Here is a 16,119-nt window from a genome sequence, read left to right as displayed (position 1 = left end):
CTACTTATTTAAAAATACTTTTAAAATATAAATCAAATTAAACGTATGTATTGATCATCTGTCTTTTTTTTTTATCTAGTTATAAAAAAGAAGATGTGGTATGATTGCCAATGAGACAACTATCCACAAAGTCATATTGTTTGATCCTTATCATATCTGTTCCTAATTGAAATTAAAGCGTTCAATATCAATAACACACTATACATAATTTCGACGAAGACAAAACAAAAACACAATTAATATATTACAAATTAGACGACAGTTTTGGTGAAGAAGATCTAAGTCTGCAAAAACATATCGTTGCGACACAGACCTTTATTTTAATGTATTGACCAAACAATTCGTGATTGAGATTTTAAAACCTCACCAAAAATACCAGGTTGATAATATGTTACGCCAGACGCATATGATTTTTCAGTGGCGCTGGAATCAGCCATTGTGAAAGCATCTAGTGCCATTTTATTTCATTATTGATGACTCTGTAAATTGCTTGTATCAGTCTATGGAAGAAGCGAATCGATATAAACTTTTCTTATATCAACGAGCGATATTGTCTTATATCAACGAGTTGCATTGTGGGAAATTTCAGACGAATATTAGCATTTGTACGAAGAAAGGCAGATTTCTCGGTATAAAGTAATGACTCTTTTCTTAAAACAGGGTGACATTTAACACGACATAAGTTTGCTGTATAATTTCCATGAATTATTTTATGTAATAACAAGCAAGGTGTATTTAAACGAGAACATTGAATTGTTGAATAAATGAAACATAAATGCACGATTTATCATTTGTAGATGTACACATTCAATAAATATCATGTAGCAAATTCAGTGGAATGCAATTGAGATGAATTCAATTGTTTGCTAAGCCAAAATCGCCTATGAGTCAAAGATACTGCTATATTGTATTAAATCAATGCGATGTTTGTCTTATATCATAGCGATGTTTATTTTAATATAAAAAAAATTATGAATGCTATATTTTTCTTATATAACTGCTATAGTTTTCTAATATAAAATGAATACGATGACACGTCACAATGCATGTCAAGAGAATCGCAAACATAATTCACAAACTGAGATCATGACCGGCTCCTGGTCCGATCAATGCATTTGAATGGGGACATACGGTTGAAACCCCCCCTTTTGGAAAACGGATGGATCCGCCCTTGAGGTCACACTGCTATAGCGTATCCACATGGGTAATATCGAAATAGACAAAAAAATATCATTACTTAAAACAAAAACAAAAAACATTCATTCAAACAATCCAATCCAATACAGCTCCAAATTACAATGAATATTCAAATGGTAAAATAAATATTCCAAACAAATTAAAATGTACAAATGCTGATGTCCCGAACTTTGAAGATACCAACTGAGTAGCCTCAGACTATAAATTGAACAACTTCAGATACAACGAAAATCAAAAATCTTTTCAAACAGAAAAAGTATTTGTTATTAACATAGACAAAACATATTGAGAAGGAAAACAGTTCTTTTTGGATATCAAAGACTTTTCCCGTTGGTAAATCGATATCTCTATTAACATAATCAGCTCGCCGCGTGGAGGCTGTTTTACATCGCGATGACCGTGAGGGCATTCCGATGTATTGTTGCCACATAGATTTGACTTTCGTTTTCGACTGGTAACCGATCGTATAAATACGCGAACATTTCTTAGTGCAAAATAACAATACGTATCGCTTGTCATAAATTCATTTCTTCAATGAATACTAATTAAATGTTTAGAAAACAAATAAATAAGATGTAAATTTCTGTTGACGTTAGAAATGTGTATATATCTTTTCTATATTTATAAATTAAGATCGTTCAGTGCTATTTTTTTGGTATTTTGATTGACGTAATCGTGCTTGTACCATCATAACTGTCGTTACCGTTAAAACTTTAGAAGTGTGCTAATTCATATTGCACTTTACAAAAGATTAAGCACCCAAATGACGTTTTTTGAGGACTGGAAAGCAGTTATTTATAAGGGGAAATTTTAAAGATTTATAGATATAAGAAGATGGTGCATGAGTTCAAATGAGACAACTTTCCACCAAAGTAATAATTTGTTTCAAGTAAACCGTTATAGATCAAAACAGGGCCTTAAACACGGAGCCTTGACTCACAGCGAACACCACGCTATATAAGAACAAAATATACTAATGTTGAACCATTGAAACAGGAAAACCAACGGTCTAATGTGTATAAAAAAATGAGATTCAAAAGTACAGGTAAGATTTTGTCGAATCAATCTGAGCGAGGACAGCATGATTAATCTTTGTCACACGTTAGTTTCATTGTTATCAATAAAGAAAGTCTTCAATGCGTGCATTCGTTGCGAGCATATCAGATATATATTATTACGGTGCGTTCATCATAAAATTTGCTAAATGTTTATATGTGAGCAATAATTTTGATACTTAGCCATTTGATTACGACATTGTTTATTAAACCCCATCGGTACTTGCATTTTCAAGAGAGCCGTGGTGTAGTGGTAAGTGCATTGGACTACTAACGCAAAGGTTCCTGGTACGATTCCCGTTCGAGATGAAAATTTCAGGAACTCAATTTTCGGCTCTCCCTTGACACCATTTGCGAGTATGTATGGTCTTGAGGACACAATGATAGTCCGTCGAAAGGGGACGATAAATGGCTGACCCGTGTTAAGAGAGATCCATATCTCTTGCACTTTAAAGACACCCTTGTAGATTTCGAAAAAAAGTAGGCTAATGCCGCCTACAAGGCAGCACTCGCACCCGCAAAGTAGAAAGTGATTAATATAAGTTGCAAAACTTGTTTCCCGATCCACTATAAATAAATAAGTTTAAACTAACTGCCATTTTAAAATTTTGAAAATGGCGGATTGAACCTGGTTTTATAGCGCTAAATCTCTCACGTGTATGACAGTCTCATCAAATTCTGTCATATTTACAACGATGCGTGAACAAAACAGACATAACAGGTAAAATTGTCAAAATATGGGTACAGCAGTCAAATATTAATACTAACAATCACTAATAGTGATATAACAAAAACAACGCGATGATATTTTAAAAGTATCGCATTGATATTAGAACTAATAGCATTTGTATATTTATGTATATAAGAAAAACACAGCACTTCAAATTTTACACGGACATAAACGTTTACTTCTAACTACATTTTCATCATGGAATGTCTGCATATTTACAATTGATATAAGACAATATCGCTATGCGATATCATAAATTTTTTTATCGATTCGCTTCTTCCATGGACTGTGTATGCAAGGAAAACAAACTAGCGATGAAGTCTATATAGTGTGAACATGAACGAAAGAACACATTTACTCGCATTAACGATGACAAACAATGTCAGTACCTTGTGTCTATACTTAAAGACCATCGTGTATTATTTGTAAAGATGATCCAGAATGTATTTTTCAACAAGATCTTGGTATATTCCTATTAACTTTTTTTTAAAAGGACAAGATGTTATTTGAGGTAACCCTGGTTCAATAACTTTCTGCTTAAACACTGGTGACGTTTTACAAAGTCCGATCAACAACTGCAAGCTTATGAATACCTAATGAGTTGGGAAATGTATTTCCCATATGCAGATGAAGTTTGTTATTTTGTTTTTAGTGTAAAACTTTAAAAAATTATCGTTTGCGACAAATGTATCCGGCTTCTGTAAACGATAGCAACACATGTGATAGGTTAATACTGCAACTGGAGAACATTGTTTTAACTTGTATTTATATAATTCCTCATTAAAAATAACGCATTCTCATAATAATTGAACATTTGTAGCTATCACGCGTCGTGAATATCATCACCCTTAAGCGAAAGGACCATCGCACTTTTGTGTGCCCATCGTATTTCATCGTCCCCATTTTACCTCAGTGACTTAAAAATTTATTAAAGGAAAGTTTGAAAAATAACTTTATTATGTTTATAGATCGAGTCTTTTTCCAGATATGAAGGTATTTTCGTACTGTTAGAGAACATGAATGTACTTAATTTGAAATGTTTTAACTGAATTCAATGTCTACAATGTATGGTAAAAGCGTTACCCATTTCCAGTAAAACTTAGGTTTAAGGTTCCTGCGATATTAATTTATAAGTGCTCACTTTGATTTGCGTTTCGTCAAAAGGTGAGCGGTACATTGCCATTTGTTCAACCTATCTCAAAGAGAGGTAAAACCGCGATAAAAACACATACAGGAAGCTGTACGTCTAAAAATATTGATAATTATAGATGAACATTTCGGTTTCATAACGAAAATTGTTTACAAAAATAGAAAAATAATGAGATGTGGTTTTATTGCCAAAAGAACATATATCCAAAAAACAAACAAAAAAAATTCTCCTAATAATTGAACATTTGTAGTTGTAAACTAGCTATCACGCGTCGTGAATATCATCGCCCTTAAGCGAAAGGACCATTGCACGTTTGTGTGCCCATCGTATGTCATCGTCCCCATTTTACCTCTGTGCCTTAAAAATTCATTAAAGGTTTGAAAAATAACTTTATCATGTTTATAGATCGAGTCTTTTTCCAGATATGAAGGTTAGAGAACATGAATATACATGATATACTTAATTTGAAATGTATCAACTGAATTCAATGTCGACAATTTTAAGTCTGTATATTATATTACTTTTGCTTCATCGATGAAAGTGTTCCACTAATGTGTCTATTAAGAATTATGTCAATACAACTAATGGAAATACAAATTTACTGTTAATTTAACGTATATGGATGCAAATGTAGTATGTATTGAAAAGTTGATTTAACTGAATTATAAAACATTGCAAACATAACTGTAAAATTCACATGGTAATCAACGTGACTGATTTGTGGACAAAGTAATTACAATAGATATTAACAAAACGGAAAAGGTATAACAACACTGTTTTTACATGTATTCACGATCGAAGAGGACATGACTTCTAGTGTTACTGTATTAACTGTTGCGTATTTATCGTTTATTTATCAATGTATATATTGTAAGTATTACGTATTTATTGTAGTTGCGCTTCATTTTTTTTTTATCTTGACCAAATGTTAGTTTGCAAAATGTTTTAGAGTTACATAAACATGCATTGAATTTCAAACACATTTTAAAAAGAAAAACGCTTCGAGTGAATCAAATAAGTAAAGTGTACTTGTAATTTTTTCAATGATTTTATTTCGTATCATATTTTGTATGTTGTTTCACTATATTTTTTGGCGAAACCGTTATGAATTTGTTTGTTCACCCATCACGTTGTAATTGTTTATTTAATTGGTTTCATACACTTGTTTCTTTCAAATGAGAATCAAAAGAAGTATGCCTTAATTCGGCTGTTTACTTCATATAAAACGGCTTCTTGTGGTGATGTTATAGAATTTGAAGAGTAAGAAAGGCGTATATTTATTTTTTTTTTCAATTTGATACCAATTTATAACGTATAATAGATTCAAAATGTTTCATTCGTTATATCGATCAAACTACACTGAATCATGGAGCTAATGATAAATTATATGTGAGATAAAAGAGTCACTGTGGTGTCCATGCAAACTATTTGTATTTAAACATTGAAACAATAGTGCGTGCTTCTGTGTTTTAGTGTGTTTATTTTATATTTGTGAACTCTTTCTATCATCACAGCTTTTCCTTCTTATTTGTGTTTTGCGGTTTTCAAATTTTTATGGAGAGGAGTCATGACTGTGGTCACTATAAACGGTAAAGCAGTTGCCAATCTGAGTACAGGAAAACAATTGTGATTGAAGCTGTCGTATTCATGTTCTAATTTGCCTCTTTGACTCAAGTACTCATATTTTATTAAAAGCATACTAAGGCATATAACTCTAAATTATTAAAAGTCTAAAATAAGCAATTTCCGACGAATTGACTCGATGATGCATATAACTATTTCGTAAATAATTTAGTCTAGACGTCATCTAATTCACCACCGAGATGACATCAAAAGACTACCGAAAGTCATATAACCCAATATACAGATTAAAAAGATAAGCATAGACCGCGAGCATGTGTAATTTGATTTTTGTAAGTCTGTTTGATTTGATATTAAAGGTGAAAAATATGAGTGTTGTGTACTGTGTAGTAATAACATTAACGGTACCAATTTTTCTGCACCAGATGCGCATTTCGACAAATAATGTCTCTTCAGTGATGCTCATGGCCAAAATATGTAAAATCCAAAGCTTATATAAAAGATGTAGAGCTATAATCCAAAAATTCTAAAAAAGTATAGCCAAATCCGTGAAAGGAATCAGAGCTTTGCATGAGGAGAATCGTACAATACGTAAGGTATTACAGTGCTTTGCCATGGTGTTGACAGTTTGTTTTTAATATATGAGTTTGAAATTCTCTTAAAAGTCAATGCAGTTGTATTTGATATTACCCTTGTGCTTTAATAAAAATTTGATAATTCAAAAAGATGTATTTATTTTAATATATCAATTGTATCTAAAAACAAATGTTGTGTTTATTGTCTATCGTAAAACATTCTTGAATAAACACTACCAGTTATTCGAAATAACTACATTTGTTCTGTTTAAAATTTATGGAACGGCAGTTTACCAATATTGAACTATCATAAATCATGTCAGAAGATATCAATCAAGGGAGAAAACAAATACTAATTAAGGTAATCACACGACGGCCTTAAAAAACGAAACAGACAACGTCAATACCATGCATTGTGAAATCAAAACCTGACACGGGAATAGGAAGCAGCACGTAAATCTGAACAAAAAACAATGTGAGTTTTCCTTATACAGTCGGAAACCAGGTTGAAATAGAACAAAACAATCGAGGCTCTTTGTTAGAGAAGGCGATAAATGTTTACTGTATTGTTTACTATAGTGACAAAATTTTTAAAAGTTAATAGAAACAAACAAAATTGCATTTTTTGTCTCAATTAAGAGGTGTTTTATTTTAAAAACACCATTTGCATAAGTTTTCAATTTATCTAGTACATAGTTAAGCAGAACAATTAGATATCAAGTCGACGACATGGGTATCTTTCAAGTTGGATGACGAAAATGCATAACCTCCGACTTTTATGGAAAAATTACCACGGACGGAAAACATATCAATCTATTAGTTCAGTTATTTTCGTGTCTGCCCTTCCATTATGTGACTGAAGAAAAAATAAAAAAAAAATGGGTAACAATTGTATCGAAAAGAGAAAATCGAGTGCACCTTTTTATGTTAGGGCGTGTTTGAGTTGAGTATTTTGTCTTGATATCGTACAAAGTAAGAATATTTCATACATCGTCTCGCTTCAGATTCCATCATTTTTATATATTAAAGCTACAGGTTGACTTTATAACACACAAAAAATCACAGTACTAAAAGATGAAATATATGGGTCAAGAGAAATACCTATCTAATGAGTCACAAAAACAGAGAAGGTGTGTTCGAATAGCTATTTTTTTACTGAAAGTACTTGACGACAGTCTTTCATGTTGGATGATGAAAATGCATATCTTCAAAAAATTCTATTTTTTTGTGTGTGATTACTAGGGTTTATAGTCTTCATACACCAAAAAAAATCTAGTCTGCCCTTCCACGAAATATTTAATTAGAATTTTTTTAAATGTTTATGAATTTTCGAAAATTCCACCTGACAACCGATCAGACAATAGTTTTAAGTTGAATCAATGCAGACAAGATTATTAACTGATGCTCATTAGCTAGTTGATACATTTGTCTTTTAAAATACAACTGACATATAAGGATCGTAATGGTGCAATGTGGATAAATTTATCGGTTTCCAAGAGCAATATTGGTAGCGCGTCATCCCTACAATGGCTTCCATTTCTACGATTGTGAAAATGAACTGGCGTAATGGGGAGATAATTTTGACGAAGTAGACTCCTGACTGTATAGTTTTATCGTTCTGTTGTAGGTTAACAGAACGTTAATCCGGAAATCGTACTACGTAGTGCCCTATTTAACGAATCCACGTATAATGCACAGGTTATCCCACGTCGAAATGTTACAGATACTGTACAGATAAGCTTGAAGTGGAATTTTTTAAGACTAAAAGATCTGGTATGATATATACTTAAATTTAGTACATTAATTACAAGAAAACCAGTTAGCTGTTTTACTAATTACAAGCAAGGAGCAGCAAGTATCGTTTGTTATCAAGCTTGAAATCGCTGTCAAATACAATGTTTATATCCCATTGAATTATACATATCGAATACCTTACCACTCATTGTATATTGGTGACAAATGTCATTAAGGAACACGTATGTTGAATAAGATCGAATGTGTTAAGCATCTCAGCAAACGTTTTGTAACTTACTTGTACATGTTGCATTGCTACTTTTGTACTATTATACAAAATACCATCTAATATCAACGGTGTTTGTTCTCTTATATTTTTAGTCAGATAAAGAAGCGAGACTTACACAGACTATAACAGTTGAATTGGTGAGTCGTTTTGTAATACCAATCAATCTAATCAATTGAATACCAGTACGTTAACATTGCTATTATTACCCTAGCAGATCTGGTTTAAACGAAATAACATTTAAAGGACAATAAAAATAACCAGATTGTGAAACCTAGTCTCATTAAAAATTGGAGATTTTAACGAAAACAATAATACCTTTCATCAACAACAACAATATGCGCTACTTGAAAATGTTATGAAATAAAGAAATTCGTATTGTAATACATTCTATTCAATTCAATTTTTATTTTTAGAAATGGAAAGACGAATTCTTAGTTTGGGATCCCTCTTTATATGATGGAATATCCTATTTTACTGCAACAGGAAGAGAGGTGTGGACACCAGACTTCTTAATTTATAACAGGTTAGATTTGTTCGTTATCAGATACATTTACAAATGTGTACTATTTCATTCTTTTACTTGTTTGTTCGTGCATTTGTATTAATGTTGTTAATTAAGACAATCGTGATAAGTTATTAATATTTTGTTATCTTTCATTTGGACAGCATCAAATGCTTTTGAATTAAACAGTACGTATACAAAGTCTTACTCCCATTTCAGGCTAGAATCAAGTTTTTTGTCTGATGGACTGCAAGCAGAACAAGTACTTGTTCAGAACGATGGAACAATTCTTGCACTGCCATTTGGAGAGCTTAGTACTATATGTAGTGCCAATACCGAATTATTTCCAGCGGATTGCCAAAAATGTTCTATAGCTCTTGGGTCGACCGGAGTTAGTCAACAGCAAATGTTTGTCTGGGACGACAATGTAGCAACCATCGGATATGATAAAAAACAAAGACGACCATGCATTTTGGAAGATCACGAATGTGGAGAACACATCATTTCCGTCATTTCTTAAACTAGAAGTATATTTGAAACGATTGCCTGCACATTATATCTACAACATAGTGTTTCCGGCCTCTGCCTTATCTATACTAGCAGTTCTATCCTTCTTTATCCCAATAGACGAAGGCGAACGTCTTAGTTTTGGAATAACGATATTCCTTTCTTTTATGGTATTGATGCTTCAAGTTAGTAGTGTTTTACCAGAAAACTCTAAAAGTACACTTTGCAATAATGCAATTTTGATATTGTCCGAAATTTATCGCTAGAAATTACTTTTTCAACGAAAATATTACTATATATGTCTTATGTTTATTGGAAGATAGAATTGAGTTACTGTTATTTTTCTATTTTGTTTCAGGGAAATACTTTTTACAGATAACGTGTAGCAGTCTTATAGTAATATTTAGCTCTGTTGTTCTGAGCTACTTCGAGAGAAAATCAGACATTGATACATGTAGATGTCGACTGAATTGTGTTCATCCCAAATTACATGGCGGTGTATGCAAAAACGAACACAAAATTGCGTTCGAAGAACAACAAAACTGTACTAACCATATCACGATTGGTATTAAAGAGCAGTCTTACAAGACTATGGACCGTTTTAAGATGTGGGGATACAGAAAGCTGATGAGATATTTTAGGCCCATTAAGTTATTTGGTTAGGTAACTTTACTTTCTTGTTTGATAGTTACTATTTACGGGCATATTGAACTTTATATGATTATGAATGATGAAACGTGTAGAATATCGGATTTATATTAAACGTAATGCTACACTATTTTGCTATAACGACGGATATATTATTAGGAACAACTACTGATTTGATATTATCGATTTGTTAAGTATCACTTTTAGTTTGTGACATCTTTAATAGTATAGTGAATTTATACAAAATAAACTGCGATTTAATTGATATTGGGTGAATCACTTGTTTTTGCGTTTTTTTTTTGGTGTTCCATTATTTTTATATTCTCCCTCTCATTCAAAAGATATAACTGGATTCACTTACAGACAGTAAGGTAAATCTTTCTTAAATAAAGACAATAGCATTAGTTTTCAATAAGTGTAAAAATGAGATTTTTCATTGAACATGTGTTGAATAAAACTTGTTTCGAAGTTACGTCCTTTATTTGTGGGATAGCAATCTGTGGGGTCTTGGTGAGCAAATTAATTTGTGAAACAAACTTAAGAAATTGCATAATTACTTTCAACCATTATCAAGTCTCAAAACAATGGAAACCGTCATGCTTATGATCTTCCCTTTTAAAAAATACAAATTGAACAGTCATATAACAACACTTACGTGCAGGGGAATACAGAAGAGAATGTGTACATGATCAAAATATAAACTCTGAGATAACGGTTCAAGGGATAACAAAATCACAATTTATAATCAACATTATCCTCTAATTTGTTGATTAGATATTATATCGTTTTACCCTGTTAATATTTATGAATGAAAAAAGTAGGTACAAATGTATTAAGATACAACGTCAATAACAGGCCGACTGTTAAACTGTTTTAAAAGTAGATTTGATCAAGGAGGTCATTAGAACGTGCTTGATAGAAGAAGCTTTCCTACTATGTATTGATATCAAATACAGAGATGTGGTACTTTTGCAAATTAGACAACTTCTAGTATACACCTGGCCTTGAAGTCATAAAATTTTGCTCAGTGCTCGGACCACAAAAATCATGCTCAAAACATAAAATCCAGCACTGTTATTGATTGATTTTGGAGTATGAGTATAAAAAACTGACTCGAAAGACTTATGACTTCAAGGCCAGAGCTCAAAGAACATTTTGGTGAGTAAATATGTCGTCTCTTAACCAACGGTCTAATCTATATAAAATTAGGTATCAAATACAGAGACAATTAGACAACTTCTAAAAACACCAGGATCCTCGGTCATAAAACTTTACTCGGAACTTGGAGTACAAAATTAGTGCTCGAAACACCGAATCCAGTATTTTGATTGGTTGATTTTCGAGTCTGAGTACGAAAATCATGCTCGAAAGTTTAATGACCGCAAGGCCAGAGCTCAAAGAACATTTTGATGCGCAAATATGGTGTCTCATTTTTCTGGTCATCAGAAATATCTGAAATGGTGGCATTCACATTAATTTGGCTAATTCTTAATCGATAAAATATCGTATAATTTATATTTCTTTCCTGGTTTATACAAATACAACAAAGAGTATTTAAAAAGGGAGCACACAGTTATATATATTGATTCTACTTACTATTCATTAGCTGACGTCCAATACATATATGATATTTTCTGAAACGTTAATACATTATTTTTGCATCATTGTTTGGACCTTAATGTGGCCAATTATGCCTTCCTCTTTTAAAACCCATTCTATGAACTAAACAAACGTTTATGAGATATAACATACCGAACAAACTCCCGATGATAAAAAAAACTTTACTGAAAAAAGTAACAATTACTTTAAAAAAAAATCATTAACTTATAGATATAGTAAGGTGTGGTATGAGTGCCAATAAGACAACTCTCCATCCAAAATCACAATTTTTAAAAGTCAATCATTAAAGGTCAAAGTACGGTCTTCAACAAAGTGACTTGGCTATTAATATTCGGTTTGATAATTGATTTGAAGACAATAGCAATCAAAACCAAGGAGTAAACAAAGACTCATGAAACCAAAAGACATTTACATCAACGGTTAATAAATAAGAAACAACACTAAAAACCGGGAGTGAAATTGACGCCATTCATTTCCACGATATGACTTATGTCTCAAAAATCCCGTCATATATGAGCTTTTGTATGTATATAGAAAAATAATGTTAAGATAAGCTTATTATAAATTTGCAATAATTTTTAGCTAGCACATCATGTGTGTTTACCTATTGAATAAAACTATTATACACGATAACATATTAAAATATCATGACACTCCACATGGTAATCTGCGTTACTTTTAATACTTAGAAAACGAAAATGATACACTATTATTGGTTGATACTTTCAAGATATTTAGGATATTCGAATAGACGGCATCTACGCAGATTTGACTTGTGTTTTTGTTTAACTCTCATCGATGAAAGTAACATATTTCTTAAAGTATTAACTTTATTAGATTGTTCAAGATTCTAAACATACAACAAAATTTATGAGTGCTAAAGAAGGAGTTCACCTCTATATAAATGTTTATGATTAAAAATCTTGATGCGGATGTTTCATCTTATTCTAATTTTTAAATATTTAAGTTTCCGTATTTCTTTAGATAATCTGTTCATGTTTTATTTTGAAATCAATAAATAGTGCTCATCAATGCTAACTTTGATGATAGCATTTGGTCTCACTGGCGAATACACATGTAGGCCAGGTGTCTTTGATTAATTAGGTCTTTCAACCTTTCAGGTGAAAGACCTATAGGGTTTGTTCTGATTATTATTATTATTATTATTTTTTTTTTTTTTCTTCCGCCAACTTTTTTTTCCTTCGCTGTTTTTTTGTTTCACAAGATGTCGCTTAGATATAAGGTATATGATATCGAACAGTTAATACGCTTCTGAAACTGACACCGCGTAACAAAAAACTTTACCTTGTAAGAGTTATCTCCCCGAACACTGTTTTTCTTGTGTCCTCTAAGGCTTCGCAACCGTATAAGAAACCGACAAATTTATTTTTCAAAATTGCTCGTTATATCCTCAGGATGTTCTGTTTCATTTGGACCGAAGCTATCCGGAGACTCCATATGAGAGTTATCCCCCCTTTTATATATGATATAAGTGATATGCATTTCTAGCTGGTAAACCATAAGTGATAGAGACCTAGGGTCTTTTGATTTAAGATCCTTAGTCCAAAAAAATGAAAATAAGGTCAAGGTCAAAGGTCAAGGTCAAATTCTAAATTTTGATTTTGGCTTATTTTCACTTATTTTCATTAACTTTATAAGATTTCGACAAATTATTTTTACTAAATTGTTAGTTGCGACATGTCGTAACTTATAAATTTTGATTGGAAGGGTGTGTAGACAAAAAATGGGAGTTTTTGCCCCTCTTATATTTAGAATTATGCGTAAAGTGATATTACTCATGAACCATACATAATACAAACCTAGGGTCTGTTGTTTTGGGATCCTTGGTTTATGACCTTGAAATTGAGGTCAAGGTCATAGGTTATTTGGACGTTCTAGATTTTGACCTTTGCTCCAATTCACATTTTTATATCATAAAGCCATAGCAAGTGACATTTTCAACTGAATCTTAATATTTTCATATCAAAATAGATCCTTATTGGTTGAAAGACCTTCAATTGTTCTTTGAACAATTGGTTTTTAATTGGTTCAGTGTTTATAAGTAAAGTTGACTCAGAATGTGAATATATATGTTCAAACTCTTTTAGGTCATTTTTTAGTAGCAATAAACAAAAAAACTATGTCCATTGGACATGCTTTGATATTATATCTGCCCTTGAATTTTTTCTAGATATCATTTTTGTTCGCTTTGACGAATCCGTATATCGCCAGGTTATCGGAATTCCAATGGGAACTAACTGTGCACCACTTATTGCGGACCTGTTTTTGTATTGCTATGAGTTACAATTGATGACAAAAATTAGCAAAGACCCATCGAACCATCTGATACACAAAGTTAATAATACTTTTAGATATTTGGATGATATGTTGGTTCTCAATAATGACGACTTCAGTATGTATATTAAAGTAATTCATCCTGTTGGACTTATTTTAAATAAAGCTAATACTAACAATGACACTGTCCTTTTGTCGATCTTGATATCTATATCATTAACGGAAAGCTTAATACTAAATGTATGATAAAAGAGATGATTTCTCATTTCCTATCGTTAATTATCCATTTGTAGATGTTGACTTTCTCTTGTCACCATCTTACGGTGTTAATATATCTCAACTTGTACGATTCGCTCGTGTATGTAACAATGTTTTAGATTTTAATGAGAGAAATTTATGTATTACTGAAAAATTATTACACCAGGGTTTTTGATATCACAAACTAGTCAAAACATTTACTAACTTTCATCATCGGTATAAGGACATCATTCGTAAATTTAACTCAAAATGCAGACTTCTTATACGTTCAGGTATTTCACATCCAATATTTTATGGAAATATTCTTTATAAAGCACAAACATGTAGGTATACATCTCAGAAGCTTACAAAACCTTTAAATAGACTTATTAAGAAGAGCTATAGTTACGATGATGTTGTCAGGTCATTAACGATTGCATATTTTGCCATAATGTTGATTCACTTATAGGGTCTTTGCATCGGAACTAAACACATTTATTTAAAGACCAGTTGTTGGTATGACACGGGTTATGTTCTTCTCATAAATGTTATGATGGTATGATACTAAACCCCTCACAGGAAGGATTGTGCCTAATATTCATATGATGAAGAAATAATCTTTCAATCAGTTTAATTGAAGTCTGGAGCTGGCATGTCAGTTAACTGCTAGTAGTCTGATGTTATTTATTATTATTGTCATTTTGTTTATTTTCTTTGGTTACATCTTCTGACATCAAACTCGGAATTCTCTTGAACTGAATTTTAATTTGGCGTATTGTTATGCGTTTACTTTTCTGCATTGGCTAGAGGTATAGAGGGAGGGTTGAGATCTCATAAACATGTTTAACCTCGCCGCAATTTAGCGCCTGTCCCAAGTCAGGAGCCTCTGGCCTTTGTTAGTCTTGTATTATTTTTAATTTTAGTTTCTTGTGTACAATTTGGAGTTTAGTATGACGTTCATTATCACTGAAATAGTATATATATATGTTTAGGGGTCAGCTGAAAGACGCCTCCGGGTGCAGGAATTTCTCGCTGCATTAAAGACCTGTTGGTGATCTTCTACTGTTGTCTGCTCTATGGTTGGGTTGCTGTCTCTTTGACACATTCCCCATTTCCATTTAGAATTTTATCACAATATTTCAAAATGCAGTAGAATGGCGTTTAACTCTAGAAAAAGGAACTTTTATATATCAGGAGTATAATATAATTCACATCTGTAAAAGTAGGACAAAAATTTTACTTTAGGTTCATCTACATTCAACGGTAATGTAGTTTAGCCTAAAGAGATGCTCAGTTAAAGGTTTTTTATGATCCACGCACTCGTGATGCTGTTAACAACCCAACATTACAAGTGTAAAACAATTAAAGAAGGAAAACCGTCCGATCTATTATAAAAACGAGAAATGGCTCTTTAGTGCTTGCTGTTCAGTTTTAGCCATCGGTCTGTGTAAAAAGGACGAATCGACCTAAAATAATTAAATTTTTATACATTGTGACTTGAATGTAGACTTGTCTCATTGGCGCTCATAACACTTCATATTTTTATATTGATATTTATAATTTTCTCACAACATATTTAAAAGAAAACTTTGTATTGCACGTGTTTCATTTGTCTCTTGGGCTGTGTAATGCCTTTTGAGCATTTTGCAAGTGTTTGTAAACTGTATGGACGTTATTCAAATTGTTGTGCTGAATGCTATTTTGTGCTATGTATTGTTTTAATGGCTCAAAATATTTTGAAGGATTTGAAACAGCATATTGTATATTTTGACCTTACATTAAGGTAAGCTATCCGTTCTATTTGGATTTTGAAAGAATTGATTCTTATTTTCCAAATTTTCTTTTTTTTTTGTCAATTTCAAACAAATTTTGCAGAGGAAATATAATATTTTCATCAATATTGACTAATTATTTCCGTCACGCAATATTTTTTAACGAGATATACCATTACAAAAGAAGCATTTGGAACAGTAAAGTTAATAGTAGTGCATGTTTCTAT

The 16,119-nt window shown here is 31.9% G+C and overlaps 1 long non-coding RNA gene across 1 annotated transcript; it reads left to right on the top strand.

Moving 5' to 3' along the window:
* The first annotated feature begins 7,921 nt into the window (after positions 1-7,921).
* On the top strand, positions 7,922-9,533 carry LOC143081769 (uncharacterized). The gene is made up of 4 exons (XR_012980076.1): positions 7,922-8,061; positions 8,404-8,448; positions 8,725-8,834; positions 9,033-9,533. It is a non-coding gene; the product is annotated as an uncharacterized LOC143081769 (long non-coding RNA).
* The last annotated feature ends 6,586 nt before the right edge of the window (positions 9,534-16,119 follow it).

Source organism: Mytilus galloprovincialis, chromosome 7 (genome assembly GCF_965363235.1).
Source record: "Mytilus galloprovincialis chromosome 7, xbMytGall1.hap1.1, whole genome shotgun sequence".
NCBI classification, from domain to species: domain Eukaryota; kingdom Metazoa; phylum Mollusca; class Bivalvia; order Mytilida; family Mytilidae; genus Mytilus; species Mytilus galloprovincialis.
Note: the sequence above shows the minus strand (reverse complement) of the source record. Positions and strands in the feature narration are given on the sequence as shown.